This window comes from Tamandua tetradactyla, chromosome 18 (genome assembly GCF_023851605.1).
Source record: "Tamandua tetradactyla isolate mTamTet1 chromosome 18, mTamTet1.pri, whole genome shotgun sequence".
Lineage (NCBI taxonomy): Eukaryota > Metazoa > Chordata > Mammalia > Pilosa > Myrmecophagidae > Tamandua > Tamandua tetradactyla.
The window spans coordinates 70,219,441-70,235,067 of record NC_135344.1 but is presented as its reverse complement, the minus strand read 5'-3'; the positions used below and the strand labels follow the sequence as shown (position 1 = coordinate 70,235,067).

The window sequence follows — 15,627 nt, the reverse complement described above, 5'->3', positions numbered from 1 at the left end:
TAGACTGAGTTTGGACTACTAGGCACCATGGAAGCAAAAATGCAGAAGTATGATATATTTAAGATCATGAATAAGAAATGGTTTCCAGCCAAGAATTCTTTATCCAGCCAAGTTGTCCTTCAGAACTGAGGGAGAGATTAAAATCTTCAAAGATAAACAAAGACTGGAAGAACTAGTCAACAAGAGACGTGCCCTATAAGAAATACTCAAGGGAGTCCCGTCAGCTGAAAAAAAAGACAAAAGAGGGAGGTCTGGAGGAGGGCACAGAATTGAAGAGAATCAGTATGCTGGCTTGAAAATATTATGTACCCCCAGAAAAGCCACATTTTAATCCTGATTCAATCCTGTGGGGACAGCTGGTTCTTTTAATTCTAATGAGATGATCTCCATCCATTCCAGGTGGGTCTTAATTAGTTTTCCGAAGTCTTTTAAAAGATGAAACATTTTGGAGACAGCAGAGCTGACACAGATGGCAACACTTGGATAACAGACACAGATGTTTGGAAATGCTTGGAGCCCAGCAGACATCACCATGAGATGTTAAGCAAGCCAGAACCTGGAGCAAGCCATGGGAACAGCTCTGGATATACAAAGTGAGGAACCCCCACAGGAACAGAGGCTGAAAGCCACGGATCCTAGGAGTAAGATTCCAGCAGATGTCAGCCACGTGCCTTTCCAGCTGACAGAGGTGCTCTAAACCCATTCCCTAAATTAAGGTTCTTTCCCTGGATGCCTTGGTGTGGACATTTTTATAGGCTTAGAACTGTTAACTTGTAACTTATTAAATTCCCTTTTTAAAAGCTGTTCCACTGCTGGCTGTATATTGCATTCTGGCAGCTTGCAACCTAATACAAGTAAGGGTAATTTAAAGCTTAAAAAGAGAGAAAGGGAAAAGCATACATAGATCTGACAAATAAAAACTAAAGGATAAGATGGTAGATTCAAAAACTGCTTATATAATAATAACTTTGGACGTTAACAGACTAACCAATCAAGAGATATGATTAGAAGAATGGATTGAAAAATTTAATCCATCTATATGCTGTTCACAAGTGACACATCTTAGCCCCAAGGACACAAATAATTTCAAAATGAAAGGATGGAAAAAGATGTTCTATGCAAGCTGTAACCGAAAGAAAGCGGGAGTAGCTCTACTAACATCAGAAAAAAATACAGTTCAAATGCAAAGACATGTAACAGACAAAGAAGGAAACTACATATTAATAAAAGGGACAATTCACCAAGAAGAAATAACAATCATAAATGTTTATGCTCCCAATAAAGGAGCTCCAAAGTATATGAGGCAAACATTGGCAATATTGAAGGAAGACAGTTATAGATGTTTCAACAACAATACTGGGAGAATTCAATACACCACTCTGCACTATGACAGAAAAACTAGACAGGATAAACAAGGAAATAGAGAATCTAAACAATGTGATAAATGAATGAGACCTAATAGACATGTACAGATCATTACACCCCAAAACACCGGGATATATATTCTTCTCTAGTGCACATGGAATGTCCTCCAGGATAGACCATATGCTGGGACACAAAATAAGTCTTTATAAATATAAAAATATTGAAATTATCCAAAGCACTTTCTCTGACCACAATGGAACGAAGTTGGTAATTAACAATCAGCAAAGAATCAGAGTTTTCACAAGGATATGCAGATTAAACAACGTACTTTTAAATAATCAGTGGGTCAAAGAAGAAATTGCTAGAAAAACTGCTGAAGTTCTGGAGAAGAGTGATAATGAGAATACAACATATCAGAACTTAAGGGATGTGGCAAAGGCAGTGCAGTGAAATTTATTACTCTAAATACCTATATTAAAAAAATAACTAGCAAGAGATGGTTCCTTCTTCCTCCGCTGTTGCAGCCACCCCTTGACCACATGGCAGTCAGTCTCAGAAAAGTACTCACACTGAGGACCACAGGGTTGTGAGAGGGAAAAGATGGGTTCTTGAGATCGTGGGACTGTGACTGGAGATTGCCTTTTGCCTTTTCTCTGGACTTGTTATGTGAGGTAACAAATTTCCTTATTATTTAAAAATCGAGGACTCAACTGCTCACCTGGAGAAGTTAGAGAAGGAACAGCAAACAAACCCCAAAGCAAATGAAACGAGAAATAACAAAGATTAAAGCAGAAATGAACAAATTGTAGAACAACAACAACAACAACAAAAAACAACCAGAAAGAATCAACAAAACTAAAAGTTGGTTTTTGAGAAAATTAATAAAATCAGTGGACACCTAGCTAGACTGACAAAGAAAAAAAGAGGATGCAAATAAAATTAAAAATGAGAGGGGAGTGGTTATGATGGATCCTGAAAAATTTAAAAATCATAAGAAAACACCATGAACAACCATATGCCAACACATTAGGCAATGCAGATGAAATGGATAAATTCCTGGAAACAAACACACTACCTATACTGACTCCAGAAGAAACAGAATATCTTAACAAACCAATTGCAAATAGATTCAGTCATCAAAAATCTTCCAACAAAGAAAGGCCCAGGACCAGATGGCTTCATAGGGGAATTATATCAAACATTCCAAAAAGAACTAACATCATTTCCACTCAAACTCTTCCAAAAAATTGAGGAAAAAGAGAACACTACCTAACTCATTTCATGAAGCTAACATCACTCTAATAATAAAACAAGATAAAGATGCTACACAAAAGGGAAACTATAAACCAATCTTGGCACTCTAATAATAAAACAAGATAAAGATGCTACACAAAAGGGAAACTATAAACCAATCTCCTTAGTGAACATAGATGCAAAAATTCTCAATAAAATTGTAGCTAATTAATCCAATGACACATTAAAAGAATGATACATAACGACCAAGTGGGCCTTATATCAGGAATGCAAGGTGGTGAAACACACACACAAAAAAAAAATCAACAAAATACAGCATATTAGCAAAGAGTAAGAGAAAAATCATACGCTCATATCAATTGATGCTGAAAAGACATTTAAAAAAATCAGCATCCTTTCCTGATAAAAACACTTCAAACAGTCTAAAAAGAAGAACACTGAAGTTCTAAGTGTATTTCTAGATTCTGAGATGCTGAGCTATATGCATATCAGCTGGTATTTACCTGGAACCTAGAGTAACTCTATGATTCCTAAGACCCAGAAATGGAGTGCTGCAGCCCTGAAAGTTAGCATAGCTACATACAATAACAGTTAAAGTAACTGAAAAAGATAACAGGCCTCAATTAGAGAAAAAATGAAGCCAATCTGGCCAGGACTAAGGTAAATCAGAATACAGGGTAAAAGATGGTAGTGTATCTACTCTAGACCTCCACCTACTGCATGAGACTGAAGGTAGAGAGGTTTATTGTGTCTGGAGCCTAAGTTTTTGGTAACACACAATTTAAATCAACCTGTCTGGATAGCTCATTAAAATAGCCCAAACTCCTGGAGGTCAGAAAGGGAACAAGGCTGTGTAATTCTGTATAGCTTAATGTAATACTCAGCTACATCTCAGAATGTCATGGGCTGATAATTAAAAAGTATTGGTAGAGCCCCTTGAGGGTCCAAAAAATAGTAACTATTAAAATTTCCCATCTCGGAAACCCTGGGTACCCTCTCAACCATTGTGGACTCCCAGGAAAATGGGCTAAGCCCTTGATTTTGAAGCTAGTTCTATGAAACTTATTTCTGTAGTAGAGAAGCTAAGAGTACCTACAGAAACTTATTTCTGTAGTAGAGAAGTCTAAGAGTTGCTTTCAAGAAACCTCTTTTGTTGCTCAGATGTGGCCTTCCTCTCTCTAAGCCCAACTCTGCAAGGAAAATCGTTGCCCTCTCCCTTATATGGGGCATGACATTCAGGGCTGAAAACCTGAGAACACAGGACATGACTCCCAGGGATGAGTCTGGCCCTGGCACCTGGGATTGACAAAGCCTTTCTGACCAAAATGGGGGAAGGTGTAATAAAATAGGGCATCAGTGGCTAAGAGACATCAAATAGACTCCAGAGGCTACTCTGGAGGCTACTTTTATGCAGGCTTCAGTTAGATAGTGCTCATCGCCAAGGTTTACTAAACCCCAACCATTATCACTTCTGTTAACTCTTAAATCCTGAAACCCAGAGGGGCCAGTCTCTCCAAGAGTACCAACTAGTTGCATACCCTTAACCTTTAGTGTCAACACCTCTTCTCAACATGAAAAGAAAGTCAGAAGGGGCATTGCCTAACGATCCCTATAGATTGGGAGAAGAATCAAAGGAGAAAGAGGAGCTGCAACAGAGAAAATAGGGTTTAACAATGAGCTATAGAATCACTATATTGATATTTCTTTTAGCCTCCAGCATTTTGGAGCAGCTAGAAGGAAAAAATCTGAAACGGTGGAACGGTAATCCATAACAAACTCTGAAATCTGTTATTTGTTGAAGTGTACTTTGAAAATTACTGCTTTTTTTTTCTTTCCTTTGTATATATGTTGTATTTCACAATAAAAACGTTTAAAAAGAGAATTAGTGGCTGAAAAATCCCCAAATATGATGGAAACTCTGCAACTACAGATTTAATAAGTTCAATAAATTCAAAATATAAGAAACATAAAGAAAACTATATTATGGCTCATCATAAACAGTGACAAGGAGAAAAGAATTAAATCAGCAGTTAAAAAAAAACTACACACACTGTACAGAGGAACAGCCACAAAAATATCAGATTTCTTGTCAGAAACAATGCAATGTAAAAGATAGCAGAGTAACATCTTTGAAGCACTCAAAGAAAAAACTGTCAATGCAAATAAAGTTCTCTACCCCATCAAAAGTATCTTTCAAAAATGGAAGTGACCCCCAGAAAGCAAAGTATAGAAGTACCATATAACCTGACAATCCCACTTCTAGAAATGCACCCCAAAGAAATGAAAAGGCAGAGACTCAAACAGATATTTGCACATCGATGTCCAAAGAAGCATTATTCACAATTGTCAAAAGATGGAGGCAATCTAAGTGCCCATCAACTGGCTGTATGTTTTGGATAAATATGCTGTTTTTTATTTTGGATAAACATAATGCAGTATGCACATACAATGGAATATTATTCAGCAGTAAAAGAGAATGAAGTTCTGATGCATGCAAGAACACTGATGAATTTGAAGACATCATGTTGAGTGAGACAAGCCAGACACAACAGGACAAATACTGTATGATCTCACTGATTTGAAACAATTAGAATAAGCAAACTTATAGAGTAAGAAGAATCTAGAATACAGGTTTCTAGGGTCCAGGATGGGGATAAGGAATGGAAAGTTAAGGCTTACAATTAAAATGTACAGGGTTCCTGTTCGGAATGATGAAAATGTTTTGGTAATGGAAGGTGGTGACTGTAGCACAACACTGTGAATGTAATTAACAGCACCGACTGTCTATCTGCATGTGATTGAAAAGGGAAATGTTAGACTGTATATATGGTAACAGAAAAAGAAACTTTTAAAGAGAAAAAAGTAAGGTGGGCCACAGTGGCTCAGCAGGCAGATTCTTGCCTGTCATGCCAGCGACCCAGGTTTGATTCTCAGTGCCTGCCCATGGAAAAAAAAACAAAAGAAAGAAAAAAGAAAAAAAAATCCATGGAATTGTACCACATAAACAGTGAACCCTAAGTTAACCACTTTTATAGTTAATAGTACAATTATAAAAATCTGCTATCATCAATTGTAACAGATGTTCCACAACAATGCATGGGGTAGGTGGTGGAGTGGTATATGGGAATTCTATGTTTTATGCATGATTGTTCTGTAAACCCATAACTTCTCTAATTAAAAAAAAAAATTGAGTAAAGATTTTATCATACCTAAGACAATACAAGATTCATCACCACCACACCTGCCCTACAGGAAATGTTAAATGTAATCCTTTAAGCAGAAGGAAAATGATATTAGATGAAAATATGGATCTCTCCAAAGAAATGTAAAGAAAGCATCAGAAATGGTAACTACAAGTGTAAACATTAAACTTTTATTATTTAAATCTTCTTAAATATAATCGATTGTTTAGAACAAAAATCATAAAAATGTATGACAACAATAGTAGAAAGGCCTGGAGGGGAAATATGGAAGTATATTGTTGTAAGGTTCTTAAAATATTTGTGAGGTGGTATAATAATGTTTGAGGGTATAATGTAACAAATTAAATATTATGATGTGCAGCTTAAAACCATCACTAAAATAACACAACAGAGTTATCTCTATTAAGTAAAAAATACTCAATCCAAAGAAGCCCAAAAAAGGAAGAAAAAGAGAGCAACAAATAAAACCTACAGGAAAAATACAAAGCAAAAAGAGAAATAGTAGAGTTACACCCAACCATATCAGTAATCAGATAGAATATAAATGAGCCAAACCTCTCAATTAAATGGCAGAGATTGTCAGAATGGATAAAAAAGTAAGACACAACAATATGTACTGACAATAAAATCCTCTTTTAATATAAAGACAGAAATGGGTTAAAAGTAAAAGGACAGAAAAATATACATCATGCTAAAATGAATCAAAGGAAAGCTGGAGTGGTTGATTAATACAAAAAGTTTATTTCAGAGCAAAAAAATACTAGATATTAAGGAGGTAATTTTATATTAATAAAGGCAATTCATCAAGAAGAAAAAACAATCTTAAACCTTCATGCACCCATGAGCTGCTGCACAGTAATGAATTTGGCTTCCAAAGAGAAGTGTGGCATTTGTTCTGGCTCCTAAGGTGTTCCATCTACATCTCTGGAGTTTCCTGATACGAGTATCTTTTATTACTTACGGTGTGCCCCTGATCACATCTGATAGCTCATATACTAATGAGATATCAGGTGGGGCCAGGCACAGGTGGTCTTAAGGTGGGGTCTGGCTACACCAGAGAGAGCAACCATGTGATTCAAGGGTTGGGACTCTGAGCTGCTTCATGCCAACCTGTCCTCCTGATTCTGGGAGGAGCAGAGCCTGGAGACAGAGTTCATCACGTAGGTATTGATGCCGTCAATCACGCCTATCTAATTGATGCTGTCAATCATGCTTATCCAATGGAACTCCACAGACACTCTGGACACTGGAAGCTAAGGTGGGCTTCCATGATTGAGAAGATTCACTGATGTGCTAGATGGGTGACACTTTCTGACTCCATATGGAGTGGACAGGGAAGCTTCACATTTGAGGCCTCAGTCCATGCATCCCTATTCTGTTGGCTTCTTCTTATTTGCATCCTTTTCGCTATTATAAAACTGTAATTGTAAGTACATTGCTTTCCGTGCATTCTCTGTGGTTCCAGTGAATTATCTAACCCAAGGGGGTAGTGGGAAGCTCCAAATTTGTAGCCAGCTGGTCAGAAGTGTGGGAGGCAAGGAACCCCTGAACTTGAGACTGGTACCTAAAGGACCATCTGGTAGAGAATTGCCTTTACCCTGTGGAGTCTAGCCTAAATCTGGGTAGTGAGAGTCAGAATTAGATTGAAATTACTGGAGTCATTTGCAGTTGGTGTCAGAAGCTGTAGAAGTTGTTGAACTTTCTGTGTCCACAATGACTTCAAAACATATAAAGTAAGTAGAAATGCAAGGAAAAAATAGAGAAAAACACCATATCTAGGAGATTCCAACATCCACCTTTCAATAATTTATAACAAGTAGGCAGTACATGAATGAGGACATGAAAGGCAGCTTAATTGACATTTGTAGAAAGCTCCACCCATCAACAGCAGAATACTTTCTTTTCAAATGCCTTCAGAAAATACCCAGATAGATCATATTTGATGCATACAGCAAATGTCAATAAATTTTATAGGACTGAAGTCAGAGAGTATGTTTTTTTGACAACAATTAAATTAGATACCTATAAAAGAAGTATCTTAAATCCTGAAATACATTAAAACAAAATAGCATGCTTCTAAAAAAAACAATGGGTCAAAAAAATCAAACGAAATTATAAAGTTTGAAAGTATGAAAAACACAACATACAAAATCTGTGGGATATAGGGAAATTGATAGTACTAAACATCTATGTTAGAAAGAAAAAGAGCTATCAAACCAATGACTTAAGCTTCCAAGTCAAGAAACTAGAAAAAAACAAATGAAACCCACAGTGAGCAGAAGACAGGAAATAAATACCAGAACCAAAAGCGAAGAAATAGAAACTAGAAAACAAAACAACAAATCAATGAGAAACCAAAAGCTCATTCTTAGAAAAGATCAATAAAATTAAACTTCTATCCAGATGGATGAAAAAGGAGAAGAAACGCATTACCAATATTAGAAATGAGAGGGATGATATCATTACAAATTTTACAGATACAGAAAGGACATACAGGAATATTATGAACAACTTTATGCCACTAAATTCAACAACTTGGATGAAAACAACAAATTCCTTGTAAGACACAAACTACCAAACTCACTCAAGAATAAATAAATAATAAAAAAAGAAGAAATAGATGACCTGAATATTCCTGTATCTATTAAACAAATAGGATTTGTAGCTTATAACATTCCCTTGAAGAAAACTCCAGACGCAGACAGCTTCACCAGGGAATTCCATCAGACATTTAAGGAAGAAATAATACCAATTCTACAAAAACTCTATCATCAAATTGAAGAGGGAACAATTTACCAACTCATTCCATGAGGCCAACATTACCCAGAAACCAAAATGAGACAGGACATTACAAGAAAAGGAAATAATTGACCAGTGTGCCCCACCACCACTAATGAACATAGATGCAAATATTCTATATAAAATTGTAGCAAATCAAATCCAACAACATATAAAAAGGATAGCATATCATGACAAAGTGGGCTTTATCCTGGAACAGCAAAGGTTTATTATTTGAAAATTAATCAATGTAATTAATCATATTAACAGATTAAAAAATTAAAACCATATGATCATCACAATAGATGCAAAAAAATATTAAGCAAAAATGCTTAAAATATTAAGCATCCATTCTTGATATTCTCACATTCCTATAAAATACTTTTAGCAAATTAGGAATGGAGAACTACTTAACCTATAGGGACCCAAGGAAAATCCTGTAGTTAATATAGGTAATAGTGAAGGACTGAATGCTTTCCTAAGTCAGGCACAAGACTTGGAAATCTGCCGTCATCCACTCTATTTAACATTGTACCGGAGGTTCAAGCCAGTACAGTAAGGCAAGAAAAATACATAAAAGGTATCTAGATTGAAAAGAAAGAAGTAAAATGTCTTTACATGCAGATATCATGATTGTCTACCTAGAAAATTCTATGGAATGTAAAAAAACAAAAATGCTACTAAAACTAATAAGTTACGAGATAACAAGATCAATTTACTAAAATCACTTGTATTTCTATAGACTGAAAATAAGTGATTAAAATTAAAACAATATTATTTGCAATAGCATAAAATGTGAACTATTTAGGAGATAAATCTGACAAAAGATGTGCAAGACCTGTACACTAAAAACTACAAACAGTGCTGAGCAAAAGTAAATGGAGAGATGTAACTTTTTCATGGATTGGAAGAATCGATCTTTTTAAAAGGCCAATTCTCCCCAGACGGACTTGGAGATTCAACTCAGCCACCCATCAAAATACCAGCAGGCTTGTTTGTTTTGTTTTGTTTTTCTTTTCTTTGTAAAAATTGACAAGCTTTCTAAAAGTTCATCTGAAAATGCAAAGAACCAAGACTAAAACAACTGTGGAAAAAAACACCAAGCCTGGTGTGGCAGATTGAAGGTTGTCCAACAAAGACAGGTTCTGAAATCTGCATTCTAGTGGATGTGACCTTATTCTAAAGAGGACCTTTTGAAGATGCTATTTTTAGTTAAGGTGTGAACCAACTAATTGAAGGTGGGCCTAAATCTATTACTGCAGGCTTTATAAACAGAAGTAATCCAGATGCAGTCAGTTAGACAAGACCACACAGGAAGTGGTTGGCTGTCAGTGGGACCCAGAGGAACAGATACAAGGAGAGAGAGAGATCACCAGGTGATGGGAGGCAGAGATGAAAGCCAGGGGACCCCAAGCAGCACCTGATTGCTACAAACTTTGGGGAGAAAGTGTGGCCTTGCCAAAACCTTGATTTTAGACTTCTAATCTCTAAAACCATGAGCCAATAAATTCCTGTTAACCCAACCCACTGTACGGTATTTGTCATAGCAGCCTGGCCAATTTATGTTACTTGAATTAAAGACTTAAAGTGTGGAATTGCCATCAAAAGACAAATAGTCAATGTCTTACTGTCAACTAATTTTGACAAAGCTACAAAAGCAATTTATGGAGAAAAGACCATCTTTTTGAAGAATGATGCTGTACAATTTAGACATCCATTTGCAAAAACAAAGAAGAAGAAAGAAAGAAACCGAAAGCAAAGATAAAAAATGATTTCCATCCATACCCAATACCATATTAAAATATTCAAATATTAAACTAAAAATACACCATAGACTTAAATGTAAAAACCTAAAAACATTTATAAGAAAACAAAGGAGAAAATCTTTGTCTCCCTGAGTCAGGTAAAGATTTCAAAGACAGTACACCAAAAATATGATCCATAAAATAAAAGTCCATTTATAAAATGGACTTAAATCTTCTCCTCTTCAAAAGACACTTTTAAGTCATGCCGAATACTACAAAAAAGTATTTGCAAATCACAATCTAATCAAGTACTTGTACTCAGAATATGTAAAGAACTCTCATAACTCAATAATAAGAAAAAAACTGAATTTTTAAAATGGGGGTGGGAGACTCTAAAGATTTGAATAGACACTGAGAAAACTTTATATATGGTTAAGAGAAAAATAAGGAGGTGCAGTATAAACCAGGAATTAAAGTAAGTACTGCTTTCTCTAAGATATCATTCCTGATTTTACCAGATGAAAATAACCTGCCAACCTATGCCACTCACCACCATATTGTGTTTCACGGCCTTGAGGATATAATCATCTCAACTATTAGATTCTAAACTACTTGAAATTTAAAATGACACTAGATTTATTTTGACAACCCTAAGTTTGTCATGGGGTGTGGTCTTTCTATGATGCTTGCTTAATACAAGTAACATTTAAATGCATAAACATAGAAAGGAATTAGGTATTTATGGAATATATATGGAAATATATACTTATACTAAAATTATTATTAGCGGAAATGTTTTACAAATGAATTTTGTATTGAATAAATATGTTTCAGAGGAATTTTTTATAGGTTTAGTAATTTATCATTAGTTACTTTCGGTATGTGTTCTAGAAAAAGTTGTATTTTACTGAACAAAATAAATACCTAACTTCTTCCTCCTTCCAACATTAATGTTTTTCCTTTAAACTCAAGGTTTCAGTAAAAAAAAAAAAAAAAAACTTGTTTCTAAAGACCATTATCTAAAGTTAATCACTGTTCTCTAATTTCCCTTCTCCTATCAGACCCCCCCAAATAGTAGAAATCTGTTCCCAGCAGTGCCAGCTCCCAAAAGATAACAAAACTATGCTATTATGGGAGAGAAAAGGAAAGAGGGAGGGCTGGGAGGAGAAATACCACATAAACCTCATGGAAACCCAGAGTATTTAAGCTGTATGATTGCATGAGAACTAACTGCTGGAATGATTCTGGCTTCAGACAACAATCTGAAGCAAAGGCAGACACCTAAGCCAGGGAAACATCTGGGAGGCAGAGATCTTTGCATTTATGGTTACCTCTCATTTTCTAGTCTCTCAGTGACAGAGAATAAACTTGGAAAACATCAAAGTGATGTAGGTTTTTTGTTTCATTTCTGAAGTCTTGCTTCAGGTAGGGTATGCTGATCCCAAAGGAAAATAAAAGGCAGCCTGCACAAAGCAGAAGTCTGCAGTAGATCCTCCTAACCTCAGAATTACCCTTATCCAAACCTTATCCAAACCTAGATGACAATAAACAGGGAGGGAACAGAGCGGCCTTCAAAGTCTATTACGTTCAATAAATATTTATTGAGCAGATACATATAAAATGCCTTTTCCTTCTGGTGATCATTGATGTCTGCCTAGATTAAGCTCATTATTTTATAATAAGCAGTTTAGCAGTTTCCAGAACCTTCCACTGACCAACCACCCTGGCAAATGTTTCTCATTTTCCATTTGTTTGCTTATTTAGAATTGTTTTAAACTTTTTTTTTTTTTTTTTTTTTTTTTTTTTAAAGGAAAGACAGAGAGAAGGAAGGAAGGATAGAAGGAAGGAAGGAAGGAAGAAAGGGAAACATCTTTAAACATTTTCTTGTTTTATTGTATTTTGTTTTTCCGTTTTTTGTTACATGGGCTGGGGCCGGGAATCGAACCGAGGTCCTCCGGCATAGCAGGCAAGCACTTTGCCCGCTGAGCCACCGCGGCCCGCCCTGTTTTAAACTTTTAAATTATTTTTAAATGAGATACAAAACCATAGAAGTGGGCAGGCAATGGTGGCGCAGTAGCAGAGTTCTCACCTGCCATGCTGGAGACCCAGGTTCAATTCCGGTGCCTGCCCGTGCAGAAAAACAAAACAAAACAACCACAGAAGTATGAGCATGTGTGTCTGCATGTGCACAAAAGGGAAAAACTAACAGACAATTTTAGAGTGATCCGGGACTTTGCTTTCATATTGCTCCTTTTATTCAGTAACGGTCCAAAGGGACTTTGTCAAGTAACTTGTCAGTCTCATTATTTGAATGTGGGATGTTGTAATGGGTATTTCTGGAAGAAAAAAATAAAGTTGAACTTAACATAAATCAGAGAAAGTAAAGGGAAAGGGCGAGTTCAGTGAACTGACTAACACTGGATTTCTCAGTCTGCATGACAACCTACCATTTCTGAAGAAAGTAACCATCACATCATACAGAAAATGCCGCATTCCAATAAATGCATATTGATTCAGAAAGAGGAGGACCTTCACATCTCTGGAGGCAGAGGGCAGGAAGCTTCCAGAAAAGGAGAGATTACATATGTGACGGGGAAGGGGGCATGGTGAGATTGTGAGATGCAAAGGGGACAAGAAGGGATAGGTCAGGCTTACCAGAGAAAGTCTCATTTTCCTCAGTCAGGAAGAGGGAGAAGATGAAGATTTAGAATGACGAAATCCAAGTTGAAGGTCTCACATGACCTCAATAGTCTCTGAAAAAATGCATGTGTGTATTTATGTATATATGTGTATGTGTATATTTTTATATGCCCATATATACATATGTGTATGTGTGTTCCATGCTTCCATTTATTGAGAACTTTTTCAGTCAGTTGCTACCAGCACACCCTGCTGGTTCTTAGCAGCTAGGGTTTATGCCTTAGTAAGAGTTAAGAAATACACTGTGATTACCCTTGCATGTGATGTTTTGTTTGGTATGTCCATGCATCCATTCACCAGACTGCCCCTTAATGTACCAGAAGCCCATAGGCCTTAGCTATAATGGCCTTACTTTGAATTTTGGCTCTAAAGTTACCTCTGAAAGATAAGAGTATACATGTTATTTGGTTATAGGTTTAATAAGCTTTTTGGTAACATCTCAGGCTGTGGCCTGGATACTACAGCACTTAGGAAAGTCCACCCTCTCTGTATCTGGTTACTCTGTGCATGAAGAGGAACTCAGGTCCCCATTGCCTTCTTTCCCATTAAGGGTTGGGCATACTCAGCTAGCCCAGTAAGGTAGGATGCAGCTAAGAGCAGGGACAGCCAACTACATCCATGGGATGAAATCAGCCCACTGAAAATTTTTGAATACAGCTTGATTAATGCATAGCCTTCCCCATCTGTGGCTGCTTCCATGCTGCAATGGCAAAAGAAACTGAAATAGCCCACAAAGCCAAAAATATTTACTATCTGGCTTTTTACAGGAAAAGTATGCCAACTCCTGGCTTAGAGCAAAAGAATATATGCTAGGGGCCAGGCTGCTGCTGTGTGCCTGCCAAGCACACAATAGAGACCCTCTCCCTTCTCTGACCTCATATTGAGGAACTGCAGCTGTTTAAAAAACATCCTCCTAGAGAGCTGAGAAACTCTAAGACTTAATTCTCCTTTCTGGCAAAGATTCTTCCCATTTTCCTCCTCGCTGAATCTCAGGAAGGATGGGAGACTCAATCAAAACTTGTTTGTTCTTTGTTCCTACCCTGAATCTGTACTTTTGTGTGACGGTCCACTCATCTAGAGAGAAAAGAAAGCTGTACAATCCACTCTCGAATCTAGGAAATTCGTTTTTAATAAAACAAATATGCAGGAAAATAGTCTAATGGCAAACTGTGAAAATAAAAATTAAATGCTTCAGTTGATTTCTCCAGATAACCTGTTTAAATCTGCTTAATCGTTCTTCATGCGCCTAGGAAACTTGGAAGTGAAAAATTAAATTGGCTGTGTGCCTTTAGAATTCATAGTCTCAAGTTCTGTTGAGCTAGATCTGGAATAAAAGTGTGAGGTCGCTAAGCTCAACCTAAAGCATCTGTGATTAAAACTGAAAATGACTGATTTTTTAATATCACAAAGCTGAGGATAGCCAATGTACTTTAAAACCAAATTATCGAAGCATCGCTACGCTCTGTGAAAGAGGAGTAACATTCAAAATGACTTGCCAGCAGAGGCTCATGTTCCTAGTGGCAGGAACGATGGGGTCTTCCATTCAGAGCTCTAAATTTAGCTCTGTTCTTCACACTGTCTCTATCCATTCCAAATGTGTCCATTTCCCTTTGGGGCAGGAATATGGAATGAAGGAGAGAATGAAGTGGAATAGAAGGTATATATAAAAAAAGCATCTAGGGCCTTGAATAATTAAAATAACATTTCAAAGAAATATTAAAGGGGCCATTGTCCTTTGTCTTTATTTCAAGCTTAAGAGCTCATGTTGTGTGCCAAGGTCATCTCTGTTGGGATGGGTCCATAACATATGGATGGGTCCATAATATACGTACCTTATACCTGTATAACATTTCAGGTCTTATTATATGTTAATTATGAAGAAATGGAAGCTCCAGATGTTAAGTGACTTGCCTAACATCACAAGACTTAAAAAGTAAGAAGGTCTTTGAGGAAGAAATGCGGAAAGCTTTTGTTCCCAATACAGTATAAATGCCCCGGAAGAAGTAAGGTGTTTCTTTCAAAATTCTCATTTTGTTCTCCTTAATGTTTAAAATGAAAGTTGAAATCAGGTGTGTAAGCATCGGGCGGGGTGCTTCAGGAAGGAGATTTAGTGTGTAAGTGGGCCAGAAACAGGTTATATGGGAGCAGCTGCTAAGAAGAATTGCAACATCTGTGCTTCTGTTGGATTCACCTAAGAATATTTATATCAGAGAGGAAGTGGGAAGGGATAAGAGCAAAATAGGTAGAACCAGTGGAAAAACTCTACTATCAAGTAGGGAGGAAAAACAATACAACATTATGTTATTCATCCCCCATTTCCTGCTTAGCCAGTGTTCCTAAGAATTTAGGAGGGGCATTTGACATTGTGAACCCCAGCTTCTCACCTGGACAGTGTTACTCCACCAGTAGTGTTTTGAAATGCTGTGGGAGAGAGTTCTGATCATCACAATAACTAGGAACCTTCCAGCATTCAATAGGCTGAGCCCCCACATGCAGTGGACAGGAGGATGTCACACTTGCCTTTTGAAAATCCTGCTGGACTTAAACCAAAGGTAAAAAGCCTGTTTATATAATCACCTAGA

General features: G+C 36.8%; 1 protein-coding gene and 1 long non-coding RNA gene across 9 annotated transcripts in view; one reads left to right on the top strand and one right to left on the bottom strand.

Annotated features, from left to right (window-relative positions):
• ARHGAP28 (Rho GTPase activating protein 28) overlaps window positions 1-15,627 on the bottom strand; it is a 174,015-nt gene that overhangs the window by 90,522 nt on the left and 67,866 nt on the right. The window lies entirely within an intron of this gene.
• The window catches only part of LOC143662316 (uncharacterized), a 43,119-nt gene that overhangs the window by 24,814 nt on the left and 2,678 nt on the right, over window positions 1-15,627 (top strand). For both annotated transcript variants that reach the window (XR_013165289.1, XR_013165288.1), the window contains one exon: window positions 14,901-15,048. This is a non-coding gene — a long non-coding RNA (uncharacterized LOC143662316). The remainder of the gene's footprint in view (window positions 1-14,900; window positions 15,049-15,627) is intronic.